The sequence below is a fragment of the Balaenoptera borealis genome (genome assembly GCF_965194805.1).
Source record: "Balaenoptera borealis genome assembly, chromosome: 9".
NCBI lineage: Eukaryota > Metazoa > Chordata > Mammalia > Artiodactyla > Balaenopteridae > Balaenoptera > Balaenoptera borealis.
In genome coordinates, this window is record NC_138873.1 from 49,108,781 (window position 1) to 49,130,276 (window position 21,496).

The 21,496-nt window shown below is 40.1% G+C and overlaps 1 protein-coding gene and 1 long non-coding RNA gene across 2 annotated transcripts in view; both read right to left on the minus strand.

Moving 5' to 3' along the window:
• The window catches only part of SLC16A10 (solute carrier family 16 member 10), a 137,274-nt gene that overhangs the window by 92,969 nt on the left and 22,809 nt on the right, over positions 1-21,496 (minus strand).
• Positions 14,085-18,569, minus strand: LOC309634626. The gene is made up of 3 exons (XR_014248257.1): positions 18,166-18,569; positions 15,002-17,805; positions 14,085-14,668 (listed from the first exon to the last, which is right to left on the minus strand). It is a non-coding gene; the product is annotated as an uncharacterized lncRNA (long non-coding RNA).

Here is a 21,496-nt window from a genome sequence, read left to right on the forward strand (position 1 = left end):
GTTGGGAAACTAGGATTCCCGCATGCCGTGTGGCACGGCAAAAGGAAAAAAAAAAAAAAAGAATGGGTGAAGTAGAGTCACTATGCTCACTTTGTTTATATGTGAATTCAGCTTCTGGAGGATTTGAATCAAACATACAACTCTCCAGGATCATTGCTCCGTGAGGCAACCAGGGACCTTCTACACAGATCAACTCCAATACTATCAGAAGAGCTGGGAGGGAACCAAGGGAAAAGCACATCCAAACAGCACCGTGGCAGGCCAGGCACAGAGCCAAGGGCTTTCCACATACATATGTCATTTAATCCTTGCAGCAACTCTGCCAGACAGGGAGCACGGGCTCCATTTCACTGGTAGCAAAGCTAAAGCTCACAAAGATTTTTTCTCCGAAAGGTCACAAAGCTAGTTAGTAGAGTGCTGGCTCAAGGTCAGTGTGCTGAAGATTCATTCATCAAATACACCAAATTAATTGATTCATCGATGATGGAAGAAAGATCTAGGAATTGGAAAAACAAGCAAATCATCAAGATGAATAAGACAACCAGGCTAGGGGTTCAAAGACCAGATTCTAGTCTCAGCTCCTTAACACACACACCTCCCTGCCTGAAATACACTCCTGCCATCCTGTACCCCATTTATTTATTTATTTATTCCAACTCTTACTAGGTAATACAACTTTTCTGAATTCTCCAAGTCTTCTACAATGTTAGTGTATTACTTCTATAATTGGAAAAAAAAGTATTTGTTTCACTCTATGCTTATATAATGTATACTATATACCAGGCAAAGTTCTAAGTGTTTTTTTAAATATTAACTTATTTAACCCTCATAACAGCCCTATGAGGAAGGCATCATTAGGATCCCCCTTTTACCTAAGGAAACCAAGGAATAGAGAAATTAATTTGCCCAAGATTACATAGCTAGTAAGTAACCTAGCCAGGATTCAAACACAAGCAGTTGAATCATGCTCTTAACTGCTATACATTATTACCTGTCTATTAAAAAACAGATTATCCTGAAAAACAAAACAGAACAAACCAGACTATCCTGGTGGGAAAAAGCTACTCTATTATCCTAGAGGACTCAAACAAAGCAGAGATGGGCAGGTGGCAGCATGGATGATGGCTAAACGGAGCTCAAGTCTGGGGCCCAGGGATGGGGGATACACTAACAGAAAGAGAGGTACCTCGTTAACAGCAGCAGCAAACAAGAGTGGCCTTTCTGCCTGATAAGACTGCAGCCTCCCTGAGGGCAGATGTAATGCCTACCAGACCACAAGGCAGCTCCACGTGCCTGGTGCTGAGAGTAAATCAACCAGGGCACCCAAAAAAGGTAAAGGCCACCCAAAAAAGAACAGCCTGGGGAAAGATGCTTCCTTCCAGGCACTATTCATATGTAAACATCAAGGAAGTGGCCACATGTCAGCGACAGGTTCACTGAAGACTGTCACATAAACAAGTTTCCATACTACAGAAGAAAGCCTGTGTGTGAATTTAACAGGAAGATCTGCCCCCCTGGAAATCTCACTGTGCTGACTCCACTGCAGCGCATTTCATCTAGAACGCACCCCCCTGACCTATGTATCAGTGCATATGCTCCAGTACCAACGTCTGTCTCACATGTTTGTTGTGCTAGAAGTAGGGGGCAAAGCCTTAGGGCATACAAAGAGGTGCTTTAAAGTAAACTACATATTCTGATACAGTGATGTGTCTCATAATTAAATATTCCACTTCATCACTCAAATGTAGGCTTCCTTAATTTAAAGTGTGATGGCCTCAACTTAACATAAAACCTGATTTTGGAATTCTAGTCTATATAAATTATTTTCTCTCAACCAGATGGAATCCAATGTGCCAAAGCCAAAAAAGAAAGAAAGAAAGAAAGTAAAATTCAAAGTAATTATGAAGGCAAAAAGAGGAAACAAGTGTCTCTATCAACTGTCTCAGGCCTTCTCCAAACAGGTTTAACAGGATTTCTACTTTGCCCCATTGCCTTTCCCTTACCTCTTGTCACGTCCAGAAGCCCAAGAGAAAGGGCAATTGGGGTGGGGGAGCTCTCAGTAAACACTCTGAACATAGGACTCCATCCTCAGAGTGTTTGGATTTAGACCATGGAAGACTTGAGTGCCAAGTGGTTAGTCTGTAGTTACACAAATCTGAAACTTAAAAATCACTTTGAATTAAACTGAATTTAAATACAGAATAACAGATTTATCACTAAAATCATATTTGTCAAGTACGTACTTTGTTCTTCCACTCTGATAAAACTGGTTTTATAAACAATAAGTAACTACTAAAGCCACTGAAAAGAGCAAAATATTGATAATTCTGACAGACTCTGATTGCACTGCCTACTCGCTAAAGCTTTACCCTCCAAGTACCATATCAGGTAGGGATTGTTTTTCCTCTTTTCCAACACTGAACTCAACCATATTGTAAGTTTCACATGGTTCCAAATCACTGTAGTTTTCCATTTCCACCTGGCTTTCTTGGAAGCCTGAGAGGCTGCATGGAAAGATGAAGGCTTTCCAAGGTCCAAACGTACAGCTGCTCCTTCCAAGGCCAGCTCTACAACTGACGTGGCCGCCTCGTAGGCATCACCCCAATCAATTATTAATGCCTTGCAGCCTTTTCACATTCCACTCTTTTCCTTTTCACCGGAGAGGCTTACTACTTAGCTTAAAAACCCATTATAACATAATGTTAAATGAAAAATTAATACGCTATAACTATGTACAAACTATACACAAATAAACACAAGAACTGGAAGTGAATGTGAAAAACTAAAAGCAGTTAATTTGCTGGGGTAAAGACTTTTCTTGATTTATAAAATACTATTATTATTATATTGTTTGTGCAATAAAAAAAAAACCACTAAAGAGGTAATAATCACAATCTGTCACTGGTTAAGCACCCTTCTATAAGGGACAACACATCCTCTTTGAAGAAAGAGAGGTATTGGTTCTCTCCTCAATAAATAGCCTTTCTTAACAGATTGCACTTCATGTGTATACAGGTGGAACTATTCAGAATAGAGAGGTGTATTATATGGTCCATGGAACAAACTTCTATATTCCTTCTTAAAACCAACTGGTATTGTCTTGATCAGCTAGCCTTTTTCCAATAGAAGAGTGCCACCCCCCCCCACTTCTTACCAGACCACTAAATAACCAATTAGTAACCGATAAATATATAAAAGTGTGAAAAAGTGATTAAAAGCATAGTCTCTAGTCTAGAGTTAAGCATGGGTTTGAGCCCTGGCTTCACTGACCTGCTCTGTGACCACAAGCAGATTAATTAAACTCTCTGTGACTCATTTTCCTCAAAAGTGGAAAGATATCGCCTACCTTGGAGGGTTTAAGGATTAGTAGAATAATGTAGGTAAAAAAGTGTGTAACTAGTTCTCAGTAAGCACTCAGTAAATGTTAGCTAATATCATAATACTTATATATAATTATTATAATGTTAATTGATAATTATCATAGCTAAACTGATGGAATGATTCAAAGAAACAAACTTCCAAGGGACTAGAACCCTGTTCTGAGAAGATAACACACGCGTATCCCTGTGCCTTTTGGCCTCGGTGGAGATGAGAAAAGATACTGACAGAGTCTCAGGTCAAGAGCCAAGGAGGCAGCATCAGGGGTTGTGCTGCCTGAATTCACAGGGAACCTGGGAGAGAAGTGGTCCAGCCCATGCAGGCTCACTTAGGCCACCTCAAGGAGCCACAGTTTAAACAGCATCCCTCATCTCTGTGCACAACAGAATCTTGCTTTTCCCTTCACTCCTCTACTTCCTAATCTCTATTTTGTATCCAGTGTTCAGAAATAGCCTCTTTACCCTTTTCTTCCACTCTGTCTCCACGTTCCATGCCCTTCACATAAATTGTTAGAGAAGCAGATAACAAGAACCGTGTCACTGGAGAGCTGACTCTGTGAGAATACATGATAAACAGCATCCCTTATCAGATAAGGTGTACACCAGCAGGAACACTGTGCAGTGCTGAAACTGCTAATCTGCTGTACACTAGTCTTATGACACAGAAGACTGCTAGCTACAGGAAGAAATAAATGTTTCATCCATACCTTTGTTTCTTTCACAGCACCTGGCCTGGGCTTTTCCCCAACTGGACACATCCCTTGCCTGCTCAAAACCCCACACTTAGAAGAAAATCAAGCTCTTTACCCTGGCCCCTCCACCTCTCTACACTGGACAACGTCTTTCGGTTCTGTGCCACCTTCATCCTGCCTCTCAGCCTCTGCACTTCTGTCTTCCCCCTCCTGGAAGGCTATTTCCCCAGATCTTCACATGGCTATGGCCACTCGGGTCTCAGATTAAACGGCACTTTCTCCAACAAGACTTCCCAACTAAGAATGCCCCTTTCAAGCATTGTCCCCTGTTACTTTCCTCAAAGTCCCTGCCACTCCATGAACTTCATATTGACTCATTTACCATTTCTACCACTAAAATGTAACTTCAATTAGAGTAAGGACGCTATCTGTCTAGTTCACCACTGTGTCCCTGATCCCTAGCCCAGTGACTAGCACATAGAAAAGGGCTCTTGATTTTTGTGGAGTTAATAAATAAATGAGTGATAACCTCTGAAGATGATAACGCTACCTAATAGTTATTGATTGCCTACTGTTTGCCTCTACCGTTCTAAATATTTTGTACTCATTATCTCATTTAAACACTCAGACAACATTACAAGGTTCCCCATTTTACGTATTAGAATACCAAGGCTTAGAGAGATTAACTTGTTGTAGGGTCACTCAGACAGTAATTGGCAGAGCCAGGATTCTGGTCTGATTCATAAAAGAATATATAAGGATATAAGAATAGGGGCTTCCCTGGTGGCGCAGTGGTTAAGAATCCACCTGCCAATGCAGTGGACATGGGTTCGAGCCCTGGTCTGGGAAGATCCCACATGCCACGGAGCACCTAAGCCCATGTGCCACAACTACTGAGCCTGCGTTCTAGAGCCCGCGAGCCACAACTACTGAAGCCCGCATGCCTAGAGCCCCGTGCTCCGCAACAAGAGAAGCCACCGTAATGAAAAGACCACGCATCACAACGAACGGTAGCCCCTGCTCGCCGCAACTAGAGAAAGCCCGCGTGCAGCAACGAAGACCCAATGCAGCGAAATAAAATAAATAAATTTTAAAAATATATATATAAGAATATAAAAATTTATATTCTTAGCCATGGTGCTATACTATCTCCAAGTCAGATTTCTTCATTTGTAATATGATAATAACCATGTCATCTCACATGACTTAACATGTTTATTATGAGGAACAAATACATAAGAACAGATTGGAAAATATAAAGTGCTATGCAGATATATTACAATATCCTAAAATAGTCACGAACTGCCTAGGATACATCTAACTAGGTCAAAAAGAAACTCGGTAAGCAATAAAATTCTTTAATCTCACACTTCATCTCTGGTACAACTGTCAGCAGTGGCGTGAATCTGACACTCCTAGATATATTTCAGCATAAGTCAATGCATGTTCTACCCACCTACCCTTCCGCTGCTACTGCATAACTATGAAGTATGGGAAGAAGCCAACCAAAGGATTAATGTTAAAAAGAGGACTTACAAATACCAAGAAAATACTCCTGGTGAAGTCAGCTTCACCTTTATAACCAAACACCAGCAAACTGGTTCCTCATTCATCATGTGGGAAAACATGAGATAACTGGAACAGTCTTCAAAATCTTTGTATCTCTGATTCTAGGACTTTAAGATAATTTTCACTGAAGTTAGTGGTTCTCAACTGCAAATCTAAAAATAAGGCACGATTGATTATAATTCTAACATTTATGACAAATCTGATATACACATAAACGTATGCCATAAAATGTACATGTGCCTGTGTCTGAACAAAGCCACTACTGATTCAAGTTACAATTGCCATGCGTGTCTTCGCTAAGAATGTATCATGTAAGTCAATCGGTATAGAGAAGAACGAAGGAACATAGAGTTTGGAGTCCAAAGGTCTAGGTTTGTGCCGTAGGGTTTGCAGGTACCTCCTGTTTGATCTAGTCAATCTGAGCCTCAGCTTCCTCAACTGCACAGTGAGGATGATGATAATGATGATGACAATAATAATACCACCACCATCCTACATGTTGGTCAAGTTAGGATTAAGGGTGTTATTTATGCAAAAATACACCAGAAAGCATAAAGCAGTAAACAGACTTTACATTTTTTATATAGAAATTGGCAATCCTAACAGCAAATATCCAGTATAAATAAAAACTTTTATTGATATTCAGGAATGAAGAGAGTTGTAGGAAATACTTATTTAACCATAGAAATATCCAAGGAATTACACTCCCTTATTCAGAGTGTCTAGAAAACTTAATAGAGGCAAAAAGATCTCAAGGGCAATTTGATGAGACATCGAGAGAGTAGTTGTTTGGCAAACTCGTCAAGTCAGATACTCTTTCAATGAGTATTAATCTTAACGTCTTACTGTGTGTCCTGGTTTTCCAGAATATGCCTTTCCAGAAATTTCAAGGGAGGTAAGTGAAAACCACTCCATGCCCATATACATTTATCAAAACATACTACCAATTCTACAAAGGCTCATCCCAAACTACTTCCATTAGTCCTGGAGATGAACTAATAATCTGTAACTTAATAACGCTGCTTTAAAGGTTGATAATGTGAGCTTTAGTGTGGTTAGTTACAGAAACAGAAAGATCTTTGGATTAAAATAAGTCTCTGCAGATTTCATGATCTATTTAGATCTAGTTGAGGAATTTAGAAACAAAAATAAAGACTAATTCAGAGTTAAAATTATTTTTATTAATAAAATTTAAGATATTTTAATAAAATACTTTTCTAACTATATTTCATCTTCCCAGTATAGCAGTCCTAAGGTTAAAGTATGATTATCTCTGATGAATTGTGCTATTTAGCCATCAGCACTTATGAAACCAAGTGCCCCTAAAACTGAGTTCCCTTACCAAGTTTATAACTACTCTCTATCCAAAACTTTATTCCCTTTCTTGTCCCCTCTGACCTCAGTCCTGTGCTAACTGAACACTAATCAACCAGAGTCCGATGACTAAGGTTGCTGTTGTAGATAACATCGTTAATGTACTAAAATTGCTGTTGTCGATATTATCATTAAAGTACAAACTCAGGTTGTCTCTCCAGGACCAGATGAGCTCAAAGACCACCTGGCAAGAGATCTGTAAACCGGAGACATCCTGACTCCGAAACCACAATTGAGAAATGTCACAGAAATGTCACAAGACGATGAGTAACCCCAGCTTCTTTGTTCTTCCCCTTTGAAACATCCCCAACTCTAAGACCACGATGAAGCAGATCTGAGGCTTGTCTCCCACTCCCTTGCTTGGCACCCTGCACTAAGCCCTTACTTTGCTACAGACACCCGCTGTCAGAGTTTGGCTTTCTGTGCCACGGGCACATGAGCACACTTACAATTCAAAGTCTTACTAATTAACAGTGAGGAAAATTTCCAGATACTGCACAATGAACTGAACTCTGACAGTTATTAATGGATGAAACTGCAGAGGTAGGAAAAACAGTTGATAAGCAGAGTTTCTAAACATTTGTTTTTCCTATAGAAAGTCTGTAAGGAACATTTCCTGCTTCATGTCTTCAGAGATTTATTTTTACATCATACTAAAGATCACACTAAAAATTATCACTCTCTGCCACTCCCACTCAATAACCTAAGCCAGAATAAAGTTTTAGGGATTCAATGAAGGAAAAGCACTCTATTGGGGAAATTGAAAAACTTCTAAATTTTTTTTTTCAAGCTATAAGTACAAAAGTCTATTTCTCAGCCATCAACCAACCCTGAATAATTAGGTTCAGAATGAGCAGATAAAAGGCCCTAACTTAAGAGCTGAAAGCATAGGGCCCTCTGTATTTCTATGGCCAATCCCATCACCCAAAGTTTACTTACTTCATGGCAACTACAAAGCCCACTGCTAATCAAGAACCCCTCTATCTTATGTCTGAGGATGAGATCACCCTGGACTTAGACCAATTTTCTCTTAGGACCTCAGGGTGTTTGGTTTGCCCTAATGTTTCCTGTCAGTGTGTCCTGGAGTAGAGCCCTGGAGCCCATGGCTTTTTCCCACCTCTGACCGGCTAACTTTCCTGCTTCTTCTCATCCAGTCCTGACCCCCAACTCTGGGCCTTCTTGGAGATTTAAAAAGGAAAAAAAGGGAGGAGGTGGGATTTAAGCCAGTGTCTCTCTGATGGTAACATAACAGAAACTGTACTGCTCTTTTTCTGATGAATGAATGTTGGTGCCTCCTTTCCGGAGGGCATTTAGGTGAGAAAGGACCCTTCGAGCTGAGGGTCACAGAAGTTAGTATGAAGAAGGACAAAAACAAATCCAGCACCCCAGGGAAACTATCTCTGATGAGGGGCTCCGATTCCTATTTGCCCCTTAGGCCTACATCAGAATATTTAGGAACTTCTATTGGTTGTTAGTCTACTGGAATACAACAGAATCAGATGAAGTTACTGCCAACTCCTGATTCTGGGGTTCAAACAGTGAACCAAGTAACTGAGGGGCAGTGAGCCTCAGCCAGTAGGTCTCCCTGATTTAATCCTCACTAAATTAGACACCGAGGAAGGAGACTGTCAGACACAGAGATCCTTCTCCAGAGGGAGGAACACTAACACATACCTGAGCGTGGGCGTGAATTACACAAGTGAATAAATAATTGATCCAGAGGCTGAAAGGGAAAGGATTCTTTTACACTGTAGTAATCTGAAGACACTTCTTTGAAGAAGAAGAAATGAAAATCCAGAAGCAAAGTTATTGTGGAACCAGGCAGAGGTCAGCCTGCTAGGATGGGGACAGGTGGGAGGAATGGGCTAGAGTCCGAAGAAACGCCTGAAGATAAAAACACACACATGGGGAGTAATAAGATCCAGCTCACACCAGCTCCAAGATCATGCTGATCTTTGCAGAAGGAAAGTTAATATGCAACATGTGAGTAAAAGGCAAAGGTGAAAATATTATGCCACGAACAGGTGAGGCAATGTTTATTTTCTAAATGAAATGATTCTCAGTAATGAAGAACTGGTAGTAAATAAAATACCAACAGCAGTATCTAGTCACTATGCTCAGCACCCCTCTCCCAGGAGATGGGCAATGGTCAGCAGCTGAGGGTGAATCCAACCCAGCAAACAGCCTAAAAAGAACCCACCAATTCTCTCTGGGAAGCAGAAGCTGTGTTGAGTGTGCTAAGAACTTGATAAGAACCGGGCAACAAGAACTCTCACCTAAACCAGGCGTTACGTCTGCATAGAAGAGCTGCACCTGAAGGATCTCAATCGTGTCCTGGAAGCTTTCAGAGCAGAGTGAGACAAAAGGCCAGAGTTCCTCCCCAGCCAGCCACCGTGGAGAAGGGAGTTCTCACCGGTGCACAGTCCAACAAGCATTAAAGTTTCTCTTGCCTGGAAAATCAGTGACCCAGTCCAGCCAGAATTGCAACTCCTTTCTGACAGCATATTGGGTTCCATCTTTAAAATCCCAAATCATCTCCTTCTTTGTCTATGCAACTGAAGTGGGTTTCTAGGGAATACCAAGAAGCAGGCTAGACTAAAGCAAAGGGGCAGAGTCCCTAGGACATATAAGAGCAAGACACGGGAGGCTGTCAGTGAGGGGAATGCATGAACGAAGGGCCATATCTATCAAGGCCAAGAGACTCACAAACAACCGTAAGGGCAAGCCATGGTCAAAAAGCCCACCGGCTCCCAAAGTGAGAAACCAGGACGTTGACAGGCAAAGGGACAGGGGGACAGGAAGGAAACTTAGTTTGGAGCAGAAATCATTCCTGGCATTACATGCTCACGTAAAAACCACCTGCTTAGTATAGTAAAGATGTGTTCCTGCAGAATTTACTGTATATAGTGGGAATATAGTAAATACAGGGGAATTACTCTTCTGACCAAAAAGCTTCACAGGTCTGTTTTATCACACATTAGATTTCATGTTTGTATGATCCAACTTGAAGAGAGCTTACCTTTCTATCTGAAACAAATCAACAGAGGCCACTGAAACTGTGCAGTCACAGTAAAGAAAAATAAAAATTTTTAATGATAAAATTCATGCTAATAATTATCTTTATGCTGTGCAATGCCAGTCTTAAATGCAAATATAAGAATGTTTAACTCATATGCAGAATCATTGAAATTACACAATTTACATTTCACACCCCATCCCCAGAAGGTACCTGGAGCTAGCCAGAAGAGACAAATTCAAGCCAGGCTCAAGAAGGTTGGAAGGAAGAAGAGAAGGTGCTGTGCGCGTGCAGCCAAAGCAACAGGAGCATTCCTCTGGGCACCAGGGTACTCGTGGGAAGAGCGTGGGCTCTCAGGGGCGGGTGGGGAAGGGGGGCAGTGTTGCAAGCATACGCTCAGGCCTGATGGCTGCTGGCTTTTCTCTTCTGACCACCAACCAGACCAAGGCTGTGGGGAAACAGAGCCGGGCATCTCTCCTGCCCATTGGCCAGACACTGCAATCCACGCTAAGGGACACCCAAGGGTTTTTAAACCTCCACACCTGGACAGAGTAGACACCTGGATTGGGGGCGAGCTAGAGGCGGACACACCAAATGTGCCAGCGCGCTGCCAGCCTGGGGCTGGGTTGGCTGCCACCACTCCCCACAACGCTGTGAGACGTAAGCACCTGACCCCAACCCTCCCTGAACTTGTACCCAGGCCCCAGCAGGAGGTGGAGGGCGACAGTAGAACATGGGCCGCCTCCTCCCCAACATGAGCCAGTCACCACCCCAGGTGAAGGGTAGCAGTGGACATGGCCGGTGGCTGGAAGGGGAAGCAGAACAGGGCCTAGGGATATGGAAAGGTAGAACTGCACATGAGCCAAGGCCCCAGACCTCCAGCACAGGCTCCATTGTCCCACTGGACCTCATTTACAAAACAAGATCAAATATAAAATTATCAAGAATTTCAAGATGCTGACAGCAAAACATTAAACCAAGCACGGAACCCTTCTGAGCACAGAGCCCTTTGGGACTGCACAGGCCACATGTCCAGGAAGCCAGCCCTGCCTGATTCTCTGCTATAACATGAAAAAAAATTTTAAAGGAGGCTAGTCTGTAGCTTTCCAAAGAGTCTCCTAAAACTACGCTTTAAGTGGAAATGGAGTAACAACACAATTTCTCTAAAAAATATGTTCTTCCAAATACAATGAAATCTTGATAATGCTGGTGTCAAAGAACTAAACTAATCCGGACCTGCAGGGTAATTAGACTGCTTCACCTCCTCCAACAGAGTGAGGGAAGCATGTGTGTCATTCTGTTTTCCAGGTTATTATTTCACCCGTGACTCATTTAAACTGGAGGTTTAAGAAGATGGTCGTATTGTATACACAAAATCACTTGGCAATAAACATTCCAAATACACTTTGAATAAATAAATAAATGAATAGAAATATTTGACTAAACACTTTATATTTTTTCCATTAGGGAAACAAAATTCCCACTTGCCTCATATCCACACACACACACACACACACACAATTTAAAAATTATTCCTCACAAGATAAGCTGTATTTCAGAGTGGCTCAGATTATACCAGAAGTTCTGAAGAGTAAAAATAACCCTGACACCTTAAGATAGATTTTGTCAAATCAATTCTTCCTTTTTCCTTTTCTTTTTCTTTTTTTTTTTTTGGTCATGCTGCACAGCATGCAGGATCCCAGTTCCCCGACCAGGGATCCAACCCGCGCCCCCTGCATTGGAAGCCTGGATTCTTTAACCACTGGACCGCCAGGGAAGTCCCATCAATTCTTAAAAAAAAAAAAAATTAACCATTCTGCAGTGATTGCAACAACTCTAATATCTTGTTCAAATACTAATAATCATCACTATGACATGATGGCCATCCTCTTTCCAAAAAGGCTGTCAAGTAAACTACAGTACCTGTTGGCACACAGCATAAGTTAAAGTCACCAAGATCAGTGCTTAAAATGGTTCATGGATGGGTGCTGGTCCATCAACTACTTATTACCAGTTCACGACAAGATAACTAAAGAAACTGAGAGTGTTTAGAAATGTTTATAGCAATTTGAAAGGGGAATTTTATGTCTGATAGATTTATAATATAAAATACAAATACAACATATGTTGCTTTTTTTCCTTTTTTAGTAATTTTGGACTGGAGATATACACACAATAACAGATTCCTATTGGCATTTTACTTTAGTTCCATTTAAGGTATGAAATTTATACTGTGTAGAAACTCTTAAGTGCAGAAAAACATATTGAAAATGCAAAGGCTGCCAGAGTTATCTTGCCCTAAATTAAACTAAGTTAAATCTCTAAAACAGTGACATGTAGGAAAACTAACATGTCTCAACTCTAATCTCTGGTGCAGGGGCCCATTTTTGTGTACTTATGTATACTTTAAAACAATGTTAATGAGCACATTTCACACTGGTATTATGCCAGTGATTATAAGTAGACCCAGAGGAAAATGTCTTGATTATTTTTCCAAGAATCTGAGAACGTATTACACAGGGGAAAAGGAGAAATGGAAGAAATGCTTCATGAAACCCAAACTAGAGATGTTGGAAGAACAATGTCAGCGTCTTTCTCTGAATATCAGTGTGATTCTGCAAGTGAAGACGTGCAAATCAGCATTTATAGAGACAGATGCAAGCAATACAGTTGTGACCACATTTTTAATATTTCTAAATATTTTAAGTTAATTTCTATGATGGATGTTCCCATTAATACTACTTAATGATTTAAACCAGCTACATATTTAGAAATTGCCCCTATGGGACTTCCCTGGTAGTCCAGTGGTTAAGACTTCACCTTCCAATGCAGGTGGCACGGGTTCAATCCCTGGTAGGGGAGCTAAGATCCCACATGCCTCAGGGCCAAAAAACCAAAACATAAAACAGAAGCAATATTGTAACAAATTCAATAAAGACTTTAAAAATGGTCCACATAAAAAAAAAAATTCTAAAAAAAAACTGCCCCTAATCAGCTTTAAAAGAAATTCCTTTATCATGGAAATTATGAGTGTGGATACATAAAATATTTGAAGGAAGACATCCAAAATAATAAAAATAAAGACCAGAAATCCTACCAGTACCATGGTTTCCAAACTAGTAAGGTTATGGAGTTCTTTTGTAGTGTTCTTTAGTTTCCAAAATTCCAAGTCCTAGATAAGGCCTGGATATGATCAAGTTTCAGACAACTTTCAATATATTCACCATAACTGTTTTTCATTTTTTTCTGAGAGCCAGAGTTAACAACCCATGGCACAGTGGGGTTAACAGCAATTATTTAAGTCCAAAATAAATGCATCCTATTTTATTTGGCTTACTCACTCCTTATACTAAGACGTGAAAATCTGCCTCTTCCTTTCTTATATTAGGATATCTACTGATATCTAAGCACATCTGTGTATTTGATTATAAAATCTAAATATAATACAAAATATTCCTGCCAGTACTTCATGGCTTCAAAATGTCCCGAATGCAAACAAACAGCAACAATTTTTAAAACATTGTAGGGGACATCCCTGGTGGTCCAGTGGGTAAGACTCCACGCTTCCAACGCAGGGAGCCCAGGTTCGATCCCTGGTCGGGGAACTAGATCCCACATGCTGCAACTAAAGATCCCACGTGCCACAACTAAGACCCAACACAGTCTAAATAAATAAATAAAAATTTTTTTAAAAAAACAAAAACACCATAAAGACAAAAAGCAAATGACAAACTAGGAAAAATATTTGCAGCTCATATCACTGACAAATGGCTGAGCTTCTCAATAAATTAGGAATTCCTACAAATCAATAAAAAAGCCAACATCCCAGTAGAAAAACAAAGGATGTAAGAGTTTAGAAGAAGGAAATATAAATAAGTGACTCTCTGAACACAAAAGATCCTGAACCTTATCCATAATTATTAAAATTACCCATATAAGATACCATAATGATTACCTATTACAATTTTCCATAATATAATTTTACCCAGAATAAGAGAAACATGAAAAAAAAAAAAAACAAAAAAAAACAAAAAAACAAAAAAACAAAAAAAAAAGAGAAACATGTTATAATGAAATACCACTCTTTCTCTAACATACTGTCAAAAGCTGTTAACTAATTGTGTTAGTGCAATTGAGGGTAAATTGTGCATTCTCATATACTACTTTGGGGAATGTAAAGTGGCACCACCTCTATGGAGACAATATGGTAATTTTTGTTAAAATTAGAAATACATACCAAAAAGCATATTATTGGGTCAAATGATGAAATTAAATTCAGATGGCATATATTAGAGAAATATATTGTATCTATGTTCAATTTATTGAAGTTAATAACTTGTGGTTATATAAGAGGATATCCTTATTTTGAGAAAATACACATTCAAGCATTTAAAGGAAAAGGGCAATAATATATTCAACTTATACTTAAACAGCTCAGAAAAAATGTTTCCTCGAATACATGTCTGTATATGTAAATGCACACACACACACACAGCACGAGAGAGAAAAGAGAGCAAATGATAAAGCAAATGGAATAAAATGTTAGGAGATGATAAAGGGTTTTCAGCAATTCTTTATACTATTCTTATTCTTGCAACTTTATTGTTAAATAACGTTTTTAAAAGTGTGGAAAAATGGGGCTTCCCTGGTGGCGCAGTGGTTGAGAGTCTGCCTGCCAATGCAGGGGACACGGGTTCGAGCCCTGGTCTGGGAGGACCCCACATGCCGCGGAGCGACTGGGCCCGTGAGCCACAATTACTGAGCCTGCGCGTCTGGAGCCTGTGCTCCGCAACAAGAGAGGCCGCGATGGTGAGAGGCCCGCGCACCGCGATGAAGAGCGGTCCCCACTTGCCGCAACTAGAGAAAGCCCTCGCACAGAAACGAAGACTCAACACAGTCATAAATAAATAAATAAATAAATAAAAGAACGTGAATTTCTTTAAAAAAAAAAAAAAAAGTGTGGAAAAATGCACATACCCTTTGACCCAGAACTTTCCCTTTTAGGATATAAAACCATTTGTCAACTCTTGCTACAGATGATGAAAAAGAATGAAGCATCTCTATGTGGTCTGACTGGGCCCATCTCTTATATATATAATTTAGTTTAGAAAGCAACATTGAATATTTACTACTTTTACCCTGTTTACTTCCAATTAGAATCTGAGGGGACCTATTTGTGTGTCGGTGATTTTTTTTTTTTTTTTGGCTGCACTGCACAGCACGTGGGATCTTAATTCCCTGACCACGGATCAAACCCATGCCCCCTGCATTGGGAGCACAGAGTCTTAACCAGGGAAGTCCCTGTGTGTCAGTAATATTAAGTTCAATCCTCTTTTCAGAACTCCTGGGCTGATTTAGCCCAGATGATAAGGTCTGTTCAGAAGATGTGGCACATGGTTACCAAGGAAAGAGAGCCCACTCGGTCCCCTTGATCTTGGCTTCGCTGAACCACACTTGCCTTCAAAGTCACAGCAAAGTCCCACCCCCATCTTCTTCAGCAGGACATCTCCTGTTACTGTGCTTGCCTTTGGTCCCACTCCTGTTTTGATGATTCTCTTTCCCTGGTTTCGTCTTCCTGGGGCCCTATAGTATCTTCTGGATGGGGATGAGGACATTTCCTTAGTCAGATCTGAACCAGCTTCTCTAGTTGTGTGGGGCAGGAGAGGAAAGTAAAACTATGTGCTGATACCTATTCTCAACTGCTTTGAGCCCTTCACAGCTTCCTTCTTAGTGGTCCACTTCAGCAAAACCACCTGGGCTAAATCATCTATGGGTGCCACATAGGACTGAGTGAATGAATAAAAAGAGGTGTAAGGCTACCACAACTTTCATGAAATTCACTTTCCAGGTTGTACTTTGCCTTTTACTGTTTGCATCAGTTTTTCAATTATAATTAATTTCCTAAAAATAGAGTAGATTGTCAACAAGAAGCCCTACAAGGCCAATGGTCTGAATGATAAAGTTCATCTGTGAATGTTTCACCTTGAGGCAGCAAGATGCATTTACTTTATATTTTACATTTCTTCAATGACATTGCATATTTTTTCGTGTTATATTGTATTTCTTCTTTGGTCAATTGTCTGTTGATGTCTTTTACCTATCTTTGTTTTGGAGTGGTAGTCTTTGTAAAAACTATAAGATAATAATGACATCATATCCAATGTTCTGTCCATCCTAAAAAAATGGCCCCTAAAATGTCAATAATTTGGCTCTACTCTCTCTCCCTTTCCCTCCTTCTTTTCTTGTGGTACAGTAGAAAGGGCACTAAATTTGGAGGCCTAAAACACAGGTTCATTGCTGAGTCCCTGGGATTTATCTACTTACATATAAAGTGAAGGGGCTGGATCAACTGGTCAGCAAGGCCTTAGATGTCTAAAATTCTTTAGTCTATTAGTCTTTTTCTATTCCCTCCCCCAATCATCACTAGCCTCATTCTACCTGTGATGGTAAGATGACTTAACTGTGAGTTCATTATAGGACTTTTTTTTTGGTAGCCATAAATCACTGGTGATGTAAAAATCAAAGGAAGAAGTACAGAGAAAAGAAATGGTCCTTCATGCCCTCAGAAGTTTCAGTTTCTATGTAAATGGTAAAATTAGTTAAGATTCTACCATCTCAGGGTCAGACTTTGGCTCTGCTGAGGATGTTAATGGCATTATTGCAAACAAATAACTTCAAAGCAAATAACCAAATATTGACTAAAGCAGACACAGTCCAAAATTTTGGTTTATTTGGTAGTGCAAAAGAATAAGCTAGTCACATCAGCTCTGATCCTCCCACTTCTTGGACCAATCCTCTTCAATATTCTGATTTCCACACACTTGCCCTCAGCCAACTTACTTCTAAAAGACAAAATTTAAATAATCAATTTGTGCGTTGCTAAAGCAAACCTGGTTTAGAATGTTTTGGTTTTATCATCAAAAGGGCCACTACTTTGCATTTTCTAGTATCGCCCATCCTAATATCTGCTATTTTCTTAGAAATTCAAAGTTTTCTTTAAAAGATCTGGCTCCCCCAAAAATATAAGTACAGTTTTTTTTTTGTTTTTTTTTTTTAACAAATGGTGAGGGGAGAAATCCACTCAAAATTCTACCATTCTAATACAACTATTGCTTGTTTGTTTCTTCATATTCCCTTCATCTTCGTTCACATTCATGCATATTTTTAGAGTCACAGTCGGGTGATACATCCTGACTATGTATCACCATCAAACATTTTCCATGTTGCTACATAGAAGTCATTATCATTATCAGTTGCAACATAATTCATAAAGTAGATCAACATCATTTATTTAACCACTTCTATATTTGGGGGCATTTGACTCCAAAGTTTTACTCTTTTACAGTAATGGTATCGTGAAGATCTTCAGGCATAAAGCTTTTTCTTAGGAGTCATTAGGCAAGGTCCTAGGGAATGAGATTCTGGGTTAAGTGGTGTGACTATATTTGGCATTTTTTAAATAGATCTTGCCAAATTGTTTTTTCAATCAAACAGTAAGGATTATTAAACACCTAAGTGTGATGCTAAAAATATTATGGGATGTGAGAAATATTCCCTTTTCATGGGTGTGGGAGGTAATGGGTCGCTAAAGGCAGTGTGATAAGACACACTACACTCCTTCGGCCCCTGATTCCTCAACGCTTGGGACATAATAAGCAAACATCCTACTACAGTCCTTTCATCTGGTGGTAGGAGGGCAAAACAATCTTTTAGGTTTCAGTAAAAGGATAAAGAAAGAGTTTGTAAGGTTCATGACCCTATTTTAAAAGTATCACACCTAGGGCTTCCCTGATGGCGCAGTGGTTTAGAATCTGCCTGCTAATGCAGGGGACACGGGTTCGAGCCCTGGTCTGGGAAGATCCCACATGCCACGGAGCAACTAGGCCCGTGAGCCACAACTACTGAGCCTGCGCGTCTGGAGCCTGTGCTCCGCAACAAGAGAGGCCGCAATAGTGAAGAGGCCCGCGCACCGCGATGAAGAGTGGCCCCCGCTTGCCGCAACTAGAGGAAGCCCTCGCACAGAAACGAAGACCCAACACAGCCAAAAATAAATATAATAAATAAATAAAAGATTACTATTAAAAAAAAAATACTGTGCAGCTATTAAAAAATTAAAAAAAAAAAAAAAGTATCACACCTAGAAATCTGAAGAGACAGTACTTATTTTTGTTCAACTTGTACAGTGATCCTTTTTCTCAAGACCTGATTCTTCTCTAGACACCACAACTGAAAAAGAAAGAATAAGGGGGGCTTCCCTGGTGGCGCAGTGGTTGAGAATCTGCCTGCTAATGCAGGGGACACGGGTTCGAGCCCTGGTCTGGGAAGATCCCACATGCCGCGGAGCAACTAGGCCCGTGAGCCACAACTGCTGAGCCTGCGCGTCTGGAGCCTGTGCTCCGCAACAGGAGAGGCCGCGACAGTGAGAGGCACGCGCACCGCGATGAAGAGTGGCCCCCGCTTGCCGCAACTAGAGAAAGCCCTCGCACAGAAACGAAGACCCAACACAGCCAAAAATAAATAAATAAATAAATAAATAAAAAGAAAGAATAAGGGAGCAACCAAAAAAATGGCTTCAAAGAAACAAACAATGGAAACACTTTCTTACTACTTATAAACAGCAAGAAATAATGCCAGCCAATTCTATTCAACCTGTAACATCTTTATCATTAACAACTTTCCCCTTTTTATCATTACTAAGACAACACATGATACATCTATTTTTTTTTTAAGTATTTCTGTTCTTTTTTTTTTTAATTTTATTTATTTTTGGCTGCGTTGGGTCTTCATTGCTGCGCACGGCCTTTCTCTAGTTGCGGCGAGCTGGGGCTACTCTTCGTTGTGGTGCACGGTCTTCTCATTGCGGTGGCTTCTCTTGCTGTGGAGCACGGGCTCTAGGGCGCATGGGCTTCAGTATTATCTTTTAATTCATACACAAAAACGGAGATGTAGAAAGCCCTCGGCCTTCCAACAACAACAACAACAAACCCCACTGCTGTGGTATGATAGATATAGGAAAAAGTCTGAAAGAACACAAAATCAAATGCAGTTGTCCCTCAGTACCTGCAGAGGATTGGTTCCAGGACCCCTCTTGGATACCAAATTCCAGGGATGCTTAAGTCCCTTATATAAAATGGTGTACATCCTCCTATATACTTTAAATCATCTCTAGATTACTTATAATATCCAATACAATGTAAATGCTATATAAATAGTTGTAAATGCAATGTAAATACTATGTAAATAGTTGCCAGGCGTGTGGCAAATTCAAGTTTTGCGTTTTGGAACTTCCTGGAATTTTTTTTCCCGGAATATTTTCGATCCACAGTTGGTTGAATTTGCAGATACAGAACCGTAGACATGGAGGGCCAACAATACTATACTAGAAAGTAAAACAAGATCCACTATATATAGGCTTTTGCAACTTGCTTTTAATGTAGCTTCTAAATATATACTTTTCATTAGGAAATATTTACAGCATACATAAAATTATAGGAACTCACCAACCAGCTTTATCTTTTTTAATATTTATTTGTTTATTTATTTTTATTTGGTTGTGCTGGGTCTTAGTTGCGGCAGGCGGGCTCCTTAGTTTTGGCACGTGAACTCTTAGTTGCAGCATGCAAACTCTTAGTTGCGGCATGCATGTGGGATCTAGTTCCCTGACCAGGGGTCGAAGCCAGGCCCCCTCCATTGGGAGCGCAGAGTCTTAACCACTGCGCGACCAGGGAAGTCCCCAACCAACTTTATCTAATCTAACGTTTTGCAATATTTGCTTTAGATTTAAAAATATATAGAGTTGAAGCCCCTCGTGTGCCCCCGTTATCTGTTTCCCTCCCTCCCTTCATAGAGATAAATCACATCCTGAATTGGCTATATATCATTTCAATGTGTGTTTTTATATTTTTATTACATAAGCATGTTTCAATAAAATATATTTACCTTATTCAATTCTAAAACGCATGCCTTTTCATATTATATCTCTAAAACTGGGATGCACCTTACAATCCCCAATAAAGCATTACATCACAATTTAATCTGCAGGTTTTCCCCTTTGTCAGTGTACATAAAATAGGGGTGCATCTCAGCAACAGTTGTTTAGATTCTATGAAATGTGGTAGTATTTTTTCCATGTTTTTTTTTAAAATGAAATGTAAATGGTATCATGTTAAACATTCTACAACTTCATATTTTCATCCCATACTATGAGATTTACCAATGCTGTTACATGTATGCGGCATCTTTAAATGTTCTTAACTCACCACTACACACCACAAGATTAGGAGCCCTCTAGGTAAGGAGCAAGTCCTATGCTAGCTAGTGAAAATGGCAACCATTATTGCTCAAATGTGTGTGCTTGGCTAAAGCAAAGAAAAGGAGTAACAAGATGGAAATAAGAAAAAAGGGAAGGAAAGAAGATAAACAGAAGATGCTTCCTTGATACGTAAGTAGCTGGGGACAGCAGACGACTGCATAACTAAACATGATGATTCAGGAATAAAAATGATGACAGGAGGAACTGTTCCCTGGAAATCTGTGCTGTTGCTACTCCAGAGCCCAGCTGGAGATGCAGTCTGCTCATGTCAACCAAGCAGGCACTCAGACCCCAGACCCCACCCGCCTTTACCCAGCCAACTTCGCTCACTGACCCCAAGGGGGCCCAACACCAGCATCAGGACAGGACAGGGCAGGCCACAGGGACGGAGAGACGACAAGCAAGCGGCATTTACACAACAGGGACTGCAGTCTCCGTCTGCTTCCTCTGCTTCTGCTCCTCCCCGCCCCTCCATCCCACCTCCTCTCTCCACTCCCCTCCCCTGCTCATTTATGTTCCTCCTTTCTATTACTTTACTTGAGGAAGTCTACTCGAAGACCTGTGTCCACTGTCTGTCTGCTCTCCTACACACATAGACACACACGCACAATCATTCAGTGAAAAGCCATAATGATCACTCAGTACTCGATTTTGCTGATGAGACATAAGAAAATTTCCATTACTGGTTCCTAAAGCCAAACTCCAGTTTTAGCTTATTCAGAGTTTTAAAAGGTAAGAAAATAATAGGACTAGAGTTCCTAATAGCTTTTTCTTTTCTCTTTCCATATGATACAAAAATACCTTGGTGGAGGCAGATTTTATTTCTAAAAAGAGCCTCAGTGGCCAAACACACACACAGAGTCCTTACCTTCCAGAATCAGAGGACATACTGTAATAATTAGCAATATAATACGTCCCTGTAAGAATTAACACTTAGATTGTATTTTGCCCCTTTATCTCCATTTAACCACAAGCTTATGACACTAGTTTATCTAATAGCAGCTAACAAAGAAACATATGTTTCTCTGCATATTTTATGCATATTTCTTAAAAAAATAAAAGTATTACTGAATTCATTAATAAATGTACCTTTTAAAGAAAAATAGAATTCCTCAATTAATTTATTAATAAACTATATCTTTTTATCTTTAACAAA